General features: G+C 37.4%; 1 long non-coding RNA gene across 2 annotated transcripts; it reads left to right on the top strand.

The window, feature by feature from the left end:
* Positions 1 to 3513: 3513 nt before the first annotated feature.
* LOC138684456 (uncharacterized) lies at positions 3514 to 7393 on the top strand. 2 transcript variants are annotated; one of them, XR_011323744.1, is made up of 5 exons: positions 3514 to 3667; positions 5418 to 5714; positions 5866 to 5985; positions 6159 to 6266; positions 7293 to 7393. It is a non-coding gene; the product is annotated as an uncharacterized lncRNA (long non-coding RNA). The 2 variants fall into 2 exon arrangements; XR_011323753.1 differs by having other exon boundaries at positions 5459 to 5714.
* The last annotated feature ends 3467 nt before the right edge of the window (positions 7394 to 10860 follow it).

Raw genomic sequence — 10860 nt, forward strand, 5'->3', positions numbered from 1 at the left:
ATTTGCTCTGACGGGACTGTAATACGTGGAATGCCAAAGTACATTGTCCTTCTCATGAGCCTGTTTATTTTCCTTCATAAAATATTGAAGAGCACAAAGGATTCTGCCAAAAGCAACACTTCTCTTCTCCTAAGGGTTCCTCCTTGGATTTCTTATAAAGACTGTGGACAGACTTTGATTGAACTCAGTGGGTCAGGCTTCAATAAACAGCAATGCAGCAGAGGAATGAACACTTATTTTTCCTCAAGGCATCTTGAAAGAGGTATTTTTCAAGAAAAAAAGACACAAGTTAAACACATAGTACTTAGTGCCTTGATTATCAAAGGCTTGTGATCAGAGGAAATATGATTAGGTAAGCATGAATTGAGGAAACCACCTGAGAAAAAGCCCACAGTAAAAAAGATCTATTGAAACAACACTTTATGGACATTTGCTGCGTGCACTTATGGCACTATATCAATAAAATAATAACCTAGAAGGAGCTGTCTCCCATTTGCAAGAAATATAGAAACAGTGTTCTAAAGAGACTTGTGTGTATAATAAAAGATAATGTGTGATGGCACACAATATATTGAACAGAAAGGCTGAAAATAAATCCTGATACCCTTACTTTACTTTTCAGCGTTCGTCTGCACATTTCTGAATATTATTAAAATGGGGTATCAAATTGTATTTATTTCTCTACAAGCCAGGTGGACTAGTAATGAAATTCACGTCCGCTTCTTTTCCCAACTCTTCCTACAAACGGCGTGAGAAGGAGATGTGGGTATGTCTGATGTACTTTGCATTGAAGTACACTTGGGCTTCAGTGCTCTGACTGGGCCTCCTGGGTCTCGGGAAGGATGTACACCATAACAATAGAAAAGCCCGCAGATGCCCAAAGTAGAGTTTCTTTTCTTCTGCCTGATGATGTGGCCTACTGGTCAAGGTGCTGCTGATAGGGCTGGGACTCTTCTTTACATCTCTGTTTTCAGGGCAGGATTTGCGAATGAGGTTCTGCATGCAGCTATGTTTCTCTCTTGGTTTTTATTATCTCGAGGTTAAAACTTACATCTGTCATTTGTATGTTGAGTAGGCACTACTGAGAGCTCCTAGTCTGTGTCATACATCAAGAGCGACAGGCTTCCACCCTGGGGAAAACTGGAAGGCAGAATCATCTACCACATCCTGGGGGCCCTTCTAAGTTCTCAGTGAAATTGGTATTTTTACATTACATGCACTGTCAGGATCTCCAAGAGACTGATTATTTTCTAAAGTGTGAGGTCTTTTTATCATCTAACTATCTGTTTGGACATAGCAGTTGTGTGATATAGAGTAACATTGGCTTTACTGAAGTGAATATAGACTTATAAAAGCATTAATGAGCCTGGACTCTATCCTTCCCATGTTAAAAAGCTTTCAGGCATCTACCTCGTACTTTTCAAGGGACATTTTTCTGACACCCTGTCCCCCCCCATGTGGCAGGTGACCTAAAAAACTAAAATCAAGTAGAACCCAGGTTATGAAGAGGTACTGTGATTTCAAAAAAATGCATCCTGCAGATCAGGGACAGCCAGTACCCACAAGCCATCTGTCCTATCCAGTGAGCAATTCTGCCTGCCTTCGACTTGAGTTTGCACAGTTTACTGCTTCTGACATTGGGAATTCACTGCCTCACCTGCAAAAATCATCTTCTGGTGTGGATTTCTCCCATGCTAGACATAGGAGGCCAAGTTGCATACCAAATTCAGAAGGAAAAAAGAAAAAAAAGGAAAGCATCCTGCTGCATATTGGATTAATGTGCTGTCAAGAACTGTATGTGTCATTGCATCAGAAACAGAGAAAATAGAAACACAGTTTTAAAAAATCAGCCTGTGGTATTTTCCTTTTTCTGACTGTACTGCAAGCTTTTCAGTCATGGAGAGCTGCTCAGTCTGTTTTTCATATTTCCATTTTTGCTGGAAGATCAGTATGTGTGAACCTTCTTCCAGTGCAGGAAACCTAAAATGGGCTTCCAGCAGAGCACGATATTGCTCTTGCTTGACCGTGCAGGGAGCCACTGATGGAAAGAAGAAAGCTGCCCAGCCCTCTGAAGTGTCACCACCATTTGTTACAACAGATTGGTCTGTCAACAAACTAAAAGTCATGATACAGCTACAGGAAAACTCCACCAGTTTCTGGAGGCATAAATCAAGTGCCCGGATATGTAGATACCATGATAGCTCTAATTTTGAAGTCTGGGCTATTCTGTTTCCATCCCCTTGAATTTAAAGGGAATGGCACAAGAAAGAGAGAAGTAAATTCCTCACGTGAGGCATCCAGCTGTCTATACGAAGGATTCAAGAGCTCCTTCTCAAGAGACGACCAGGGGTGGAAGAATCCCATAATGTTGGGATGATGGCTGGTTGAATACTGCTTTGTCAGTCTCCAAAAACCTAAAAATGTGCTAGCCCAACATATGTGCTTCTGGAATCACTATGCTAATCTGGTTGACCTGCTGTTTCCCATCCCTAACTTCTACAAATAAGATTATGTTCATCCCAGTTATAAAGTCTCAAATTTCAGCCATGTTTTGAAACCTGATTTGAAAATGGGATTAATGTTTTCTTTTAAAGGATGGAGGCTATGTTTTTTCACACTTAACCTCACAGAAGACCAATTTTTTTTTTCAAGCAAATGGTAATAATAATTAATAACACGCCTCTTCAGGCAGAAAACATGCATGGAAAATCTTTATGATAAACATTTAGAAGGTTATTAGCATGGTAAAACAGGGGAATATGAGATATTTTCAGCCCTTACATAATTAGTGCTATTGAATACATCCTACTATTGCATCTGTCTTTGTATTTCTTCGTATCTACAGTCTTATAACAATTCTTTAGTCATATAAATATGTCTATATGTTATATATACATTTTGTGCATTCTACATTTTAAATACTACAAGCTCTTCCATGAGTTAATGTACCTCACAGCATACCAAAATAGCTCTCTTTTTATCATACTTTTTCACAAGTGCACAATTTTAAAGGTGAAGCAGGTGGAAACATTAATGTTAAACAACCTCTCAAGAAATCTTTATCTGTTTTTATCACTGACAAAGCAGAGGATTTAAGCTTCACCCTAAACTGACATATACACACCATTATTTACAACAACATTAAAGAGAAGTAGCAGAGAAACCTCTGTAATGCCTTTCAATGATATGGTGTATAGTTTAACAACAAAATAATAATCTGGAACTGGGAAGTTTATTAGTAGACATAAAACTGTTGATTCCCTACTAAGGCTGCTGTTAATGTATGTAAAGCATAACAAAAAGAGCCCTCCTGAAAAAATAAAAACAGATTCTTCAGCAAGCACCGAGAAATTACTTGTAGTTACCTGTATCAGTAAATGCTGCCATTTCAAAATGAATGCATTGTTCTTCTACCTCTAGTAAATAATTATTGAATTTTGCAGTCACAAAATTTTTTTTGTCTTGCAGTCTCTGCCTGGAAAGGGTTTCTTCCTCTATCTTAATGATGAAACTTTAGATATTTTTAAATAACAAAAGTGAGAAAGAATCAAGTCTATGCTTATCTCTTCTAATGCAGAGCTGCAGTGCTATACTTACGAGCGGTGCCAGTGCAATCAAGAGAAAATCTGTGGAATGAGGAGATCAAGATCATTCCCTACCAGAGAAGGTAACAAAACTGGACTTAGCAAAGAAATTTTGGGTGGAGCAGGAGTACCGATTTGACTGCATGTTTTTCAGTTGTCTTTATTTTTTCCTAATATTTTTCTTTATCATCATGCACTTAACCTCCAGAGTGTTGTCTGCTGATTCTGCTGTCACTTTTGACCTCATCTTACCCAGTTCAAGTTTGTTTTGTTTTTTTACTTTCCATTACTAGAGATGTTGCTTCAGGATATTCATCATATCCTCAAACCCTACTGAAATCCCACAATAAAAGATGTGGATGTACTTAACTACCACCTTCATCAGGAGTCAGAAATTAATCAGAGCCAGTCGTAGGGGCCAAACAGCCAGGTTTCAGTCTTTCCAATGTGCAAAGCAGATATTCCTATATAAAATTCAGACCACCACACACCTTGCTGCTTAGTGAGAGGTGCAACTCTTCAGTCATTACTGAGATTTGTACATGCAATATCTTGATTGCAAGTTTAGAAATTACTTTACTTTTGAAAGTGAATCTTATATGGCATGAAGAAATGCTATGTTTTAGCACAGACATTGCAGTGAGACAAACAGCTGATTTTCCAGGCACCAGTTTGAAAGTACAGTATTGGCAGTTACCAAAATCTTGTTTTGACTTGTAAAGTGAGAAACTTGCTATGGACGTCATTGAGAGAGAATAAATATAGTAAACCAAGATGTCATTTATATACTGTCACTTCTCTGACCACAGCCACACATTAAAAATGAGACTTCAGGATAAAGAACATCCAAAATATTACATGAAGTGAAACATCTACAAAAGATTATGAGGAAAAATTGACTTTATTAGAAAGACACATGCTTTGATCAGTGTTAATGAACTGTGCATGAAAGGTATGGATTTCAAAGAAATGATGGAAACCACAATGCTGGAGGAATGTAATAATGTGTCAGGCTTTTTGCCACACATACTCCTCACTTAGTAGAAAATTAATGACTTCTATGGCTGGAAACTGTTATTTTAAGATTGTTATTTTTGAAGTCCTATTAATTATTCCTAATAAAGTTATTTTACTGTGGACACAAGCAAACAAACTGCTTCATTCTCTTCTTTGGTGGGTATATTGCTCCCTGAGCTCTGAAACATGCAATACAGCTACAGTACAGCATCCCCCGAGTGCCAAGTTAAATGAGTCTTCCCGTAAACTTGTGCCAATTGATTAATCAGTTTTCTTAATAATCACTTGCTTTCACTATAAACACAATGTCAGAAAACAAGCAGTCTCAGAACACTGGATTAAATTTGCCTCTCTGAGGGCACGAAAGTGATCGTTCATATTGCTGAGAAAGCATTTGCTCTGGAAAAAAACATGGATGCTGATATTGCTCTGTCCTTCTTTATGAGTTTTCCAGTAAATGGCAAAATTTAAATGTATCTGCAGTTCCTCATCAGGAAATACTGCACGCAAAAAATATTACTGCACCTCAAAAAACCTACCTTCCTTTTCAGTTCACATATCATACACACTAACTAATATTTACCCCAATTTTATTGAAAACCCTTGACCCATTTCCTTTGAATTTCATGACCTCTTCTCCACCACTTACATGATCTTTCTCCAATACACCTCTCCTTAAACTCTAAGGCTCTCCGCGGTGTTTGTACCATCACTGACACGGTTCTGAAGGGTTCATGCGAGTCTCGTGTCTTCTCGTCATTGCTCTGATGGCAACCAAGCAATTTACGCGTGTGCTAACTCTGACTCTGGTTTTAGTCAGTACCTGGTGTTACCGACCTCCAGACGTGGCTCCGCAGCTTCGCAGAGCCGAAGCAGGAACATTCCCAGGGACCAATGCCCCTGTTCCAGGGTTCAGCACCACCGTTGTGAACAAAATAAAAGCCTTCAGTGAATTCACTGCTAAGATGTTTCTCAACTCCTGGCAAACCTTATGGCAAAAGCAAAAAAGAGTTTTTAACACTGCAAAGCTTAAGAAAAGAGCTATTGTCTCAGAAGACAGAGGCTGACAACTGAATCAGTGAAACACATAGTTACCTTCCATTTGGCTTTAAGGTGAGTTCTTTGCACCTTTCAGGTAACACGTTTTCTTAATTTTAGTCTGACGGGAAAGCTGATCTGCTCCAACAGCACTTCTAGTAAAAGGGAAAAATCCTATTGTCCCACTTCCTTTACTCCCCGTTTTTTTTTTTGTTCCTGCTTTCAGCTCTACCATTCTGTCTTCTTCCCTCAAACTAGCTGGACTGCACAGTTGAGCCTCTGAGTCAGCCCACCAAACTATCAGAAAACTAACCCAGCAGAAGTGAATCACTTCCACGTGAAGCTGGTAAGGAAAGTAAAAGACTTGGCTATATCAGCACGAGAGATTTACTTTCATTCTTCACACTTTTATTTATTTTCATATCTATATATGTAAATATAATGTTAAAGCAGTTCCTCTATCATATTTACTTGTCATCGATCAGCCATCTCATGCTGTGTTTTCTCCATTTCTTCCAGGAATTAGAGCATGACTGCTTCACACGTAACCAACCTGGAAAGCTAAGAGCTCCAGGATTGAGTTGAAACAAGAAACCAGAGGCCCAGGCTTTGTGAGACAGCTTGAAGGTGGGTAGCTTAACCGTCACGGAAAAGCCTATTGCAACAAAAAAGTTCTCTTCACGTTGTTCTTGTCTTTTGACTTATGGAGATTTCCGTAGCTATCAGATACTCAAGCTGAATTTCAGTGTCCCTGCTAGCAAGCGTATAATATGAAAGCCCTTTAATTCATCCCATCATTTTCTGTGAAACAGTAACTGGTAGAAAGCTGTTTAGCTGCCCCACTAGCCCGGTTTTGCAGGAAACAGGTACTTTATCACATAATTTTTGAACAGTGGATGGTGATAACAAAAACAAATACCGACAGACAGCTGAAATAGAGGAACAGCCTTTTATATGAATAAAAGCAGAAGGATGAGTTCCTGCTGATCATGTTCACTGCTTGTGTGCTACTTATTTGCATAAATTATTTTCATGGCAGGCATCAAAGAGCACTGGAAATCCAGGCTCAGATTGCCAACCTTTTTTTTCTGTAACATGCAGTATGTAGTTCATACGGCTGTCTCTTTTAATTGCTTGGTGCTGGCCACTCAGACACATGGTGAGCAATAAGAAAAAAACCCTATCGACACAATTCATCAAGAATGTTACTTTGGTAGAAGAGTGTGTTTGTTTGTTTGTTTGTTTGTTTAATTATTGCTGTTGTCAGTTAATTACGATGAGAAATCTTTAGACATAAAGGAGAAGGAAAACGTACGGTCTCATATAATGGCTGATTACTGTTACTGTACAGAAAACTCTTAAAAGAACTACTCTTTTCTCTCTATTTTTTCTCACAAACCCTTGTGTATCAGAGAGGGGAGAAAAATGAACCAAAACACTTCATAGGGCCCAGCTAACAGGAAGGAATTTAAAATGCTGTAGACCATTTTTGAAAGAGCATGCCAAAACGTAGCCACAGATATTCAAGGCTGCTTCAAGAAAACCTGTTGTTTATCGTTCCGTGGGCATCGAGTCCGCATCAGGTTGTTTCTTCCTTTTTTGGGGGCTTTCAGTGGGAGACACTTAACTATTTACTGTCTATTCCCCATACAGAAAAGGAGTACCAGAAGTGCTCAGGGCAGAGAACTACAACTTGTGGGACAACAGGACGTGAATTGGACTGTCAATGTTGCTTCCAGGCAAAAAGCACCTACAGCTACTGGGTAAACTGTAGAGCTGCAAAAGAATTAAAAAAAAAAAAAAAAAAAAAAAAAAAAGAATTGTATCTTATCCACAAACATTTTACTACTTTGTTGCTGAAAAAAAGAGGTGTACTAAGGTCTCAAAGTAATTGACAACAGGTAAGAACAAAGTTAGAAAGCGATCATTTTATTAATGACCTTTTGTGGTTTTTTGCCTTTTAATCTTGGGTGACAAGATTGTTGAAAAATGGTACTTTCAGGTAGGAAGTAAGCAGGCTGTAAGTCACTGTTTCAGCTCACTTCAGTGTTGAAGGAGCAAATCTGCACAGCAAAATAGGTGGAAACACTGGTTAAAAGTCCTGTAATTTAGTAAAGATGATCAGATTGTTATTATTTTTTAAAGGGACAGGTTACAGAGAGAGAGATACTCCTCTTCCCTCATCTCTGTTAAATCATGTGAGCAGGCATCAGTGACATGGCCTCTATCTCCTCCTCTCTCATTGCAATATAACAAGTGGGTAAACTACTAGGGCTGTAGCAGAACAGGAAAAATGGGGAAAATCCCAAATCCTGGGGAAAATCAGAGACAAAAGAACACTCTGGAGATTTGCACTGCGATAAAATGCCTGAATGCCCTAAAAGTACTATTGACAGGAAGACATGCAAATTGATTGTTGAATAATTTCAACAATTTCCTATGCCAAAATGATATGGGAAATCACATGTTACTCATTCTGTATAGGAAGAAATTCCTTCTTTATTCCTCCACTCCTAGACAGATGCTAATGGGAGGTTGCTGATGTTCACATCATGTTATTTTGGTGTTCACAGGTTAGGCAACTAATCTAAACTAGTCATCTAGATTTCCTCTGCAGGCAGTGAAGGGGGAGCAGAACCCTCACTGCACAATTTATCCCACCTTAAAATGTATATCTAGAATGGGTCAGAGGAATAAGCGAGGCAAACAATAATCACTTCCAGCTCAGAAAGAGGTGCCCCTATGTGGTTCTCTTACCTGGATGACTAAATACAGGTTTCAATCTTAAACTTAGCAGTATCTTACACACTTTTTCAGCTTTGGTGTTTTCGCATCCCTCAGAATTATTAAGTGTTTACTTAATCCTGGAGGCAGGAAGTGCAACAGGAGGATACTAGTTTGATCTGGTATTTTTACTTTTGATACGGGATGTGACTGGTATTGGATGGACTGTCACAGCAGAAAAGACGAGCTTAGTACATAAAATAGGTGGAAAGTTCTGAACACTATCATATGCACTCCCTAAACCTCAGGCAAATCACCGGAGACTGATTTTCCTCCTAGGAATTAGCCATAAACCATTCAGACATGAATAGTAATTTGAACGTAATTGTCCTTTGATTGCTGGCATTCCAACTGTTTTTTGATGTTGTTTTCCAACGGTTCAAAATGAGGATATTTGCATTTTATATTTTATTTGTTTTTAAATAAAACCAATTTGTTAAGTATAACTGCATTTAGAAAACTCAGACTTTAGAAAAAGGCAGATTTAAGATTGCTTTTGCCCAATTTGAATTATCTACATACAGATTTTCATAGGCTATTGCTTTATTTTTTTCACAGCCCAACTTCTATTAGTCTCAGTTGAAGCTGTGACTATGCTGCATTTTTGCAAATGAAAACTTTGCTGTGACAAGATAAGCACTCAGAAAATGAGGAACATCTTTCCTCTCAAAAGTCTGGTTTAAATGACTTGCTTTGAATCATAAGGTAATCTTGTGACAGATGATGATATAAAATACATTTTCTAAGTTGGTGTTACAGTGCCTTAACTGTAGGAATAAAGCCCATTGAAAAACAGATTGCTCTTTCAGTCTTGGTATAAAACTGGAATTATAAACTTGCATGATGTATTGCTGAGCAGCTCAGAACAAAAGATTTCAACTACATCAAAACGAAGAAGTACTCTCTGAATTTATTATCCAAGTCTTCCACGAAGTTAATGACCTTAAAAGAAACATTTTTTGTCAAATAAACAATTTTTGTGCAAGAAATTCTACCCAATAATTTTAACTAGTTCGGCCTTTTAGGTCTCTCGAGTCCTACATTTATTAATTTTATAGCTTCCAATATCTGAAAAAGTAAGATGAAGGTCTTGAAGATAATATGACTAATTTCTGGGCATTGGCCATCTTGTTCACTGTCTGAACATAAAAATGCAGGTTAGGATCATATAATTAAAGACTTTATTATAATGCCTATAGAAAAGAACCCTTTGTTAAGATTAGACAGCTTTATTTATGGTATTTCCCAGTATTGAGTTATGCTTTTTCAACATTAATATCTTAAGGTTTTTTTTCTTTCCTGTGAAAAAGTAAAATAAATAACCATGTGTTTAAAGCTTCCTTTTCTACTTAAATGTAGTCATTAACACCTTGAAAATAAGGGCCTGCTTGCTCCCTTATCTCTGAAAATAAAGAACTGATGCATTAACAAGCAATTATTATTAATATGGTAACATGTATAATTCTGTAATACAAAGAAATGATAGGCTTTTATAATTACACTTTTAATTTTGTACCAATGTTCACAGTTAATAATCAATATTAGTTGAACAAGATGAACTTGATAAGTTCACTGAGATACAGTAACGGCTTAAAGATATGTTAGAAGTAATGTATGGCAATTGCGTTGTTTGTTATTGATATATTAATTTTAAAATATCATCACAAATGTTCCCACCAGTTCTCATTTGGATTAGATAATGAGCAATGTGTTAGTAAGAAATTTTAATTAGCTAGACTGTGTTGAGAACAATTGACTGACGGAGTGGCTAACACATTCAGCCACTGCTATACTACTACAAACTTGAAAGCGAGGATTACATGGAATACTGGAAATGCCTCTGGTGCCAGCAATATATATAAGAGCAGCTCAAGGGAGAATTTAAGTTTAAATTTGAAACAAAATTCATTACTTGGGCAATGCTCCTACTGCTTTAAGTAGGAGATTCTCTTGAGTAGTTTGTTTCTTGTTAATGTAAACAGCTCAACTCCAATTTTATCTCCAGAACGCCGTGGATCATATATAGTAAAGGACAATGTACATAATTTGGACCACTCATATCATCAGTGTTTTTTATGGTAGCTACATACTCTTAAAAAATACAGATAAGGAAATAGGATAATTAATCGGGCTACAAGGAGATGTGGCTAAAGCTAAATTATTGCACAAATTAATTATTAGTAATGAAGGAATAATAAATAGGAAAGTACAGAAATGTGAGTTGTTGCTGCTCTGCCTTGTTTCTCTAGACTTTGAGTTGGATAACCCTAAGAAGTTCAATAGTTTTAGCTATGTGCAAAGACCAGCATACATATTTCTACTTGTAACTTCTGTCAAATTAAGTTGTTTTTTTTAAAAAAAATGCTAAAAGGAAATGTCTTACAGAGCTTCTTTGGCCTCCTGAACTACAGGAATCCTTTTAAAAGTCTGGTTACCT

The sequence above is a fragment of the Haliaeetus albicilla genome, chromosome 1, assembly GCF_947461875.1.
Source record: "Haliaeetus albicilla chromosome 1, bHalAlb1.1, whole genome shotgun sequence".
NCBI classification, from domain to species: Eukaryota; Metazoa; Chordata; class Aves; order Accipitriformes; family Accipitridae; genus Haliaeetus; species Haliaeetus albicilla.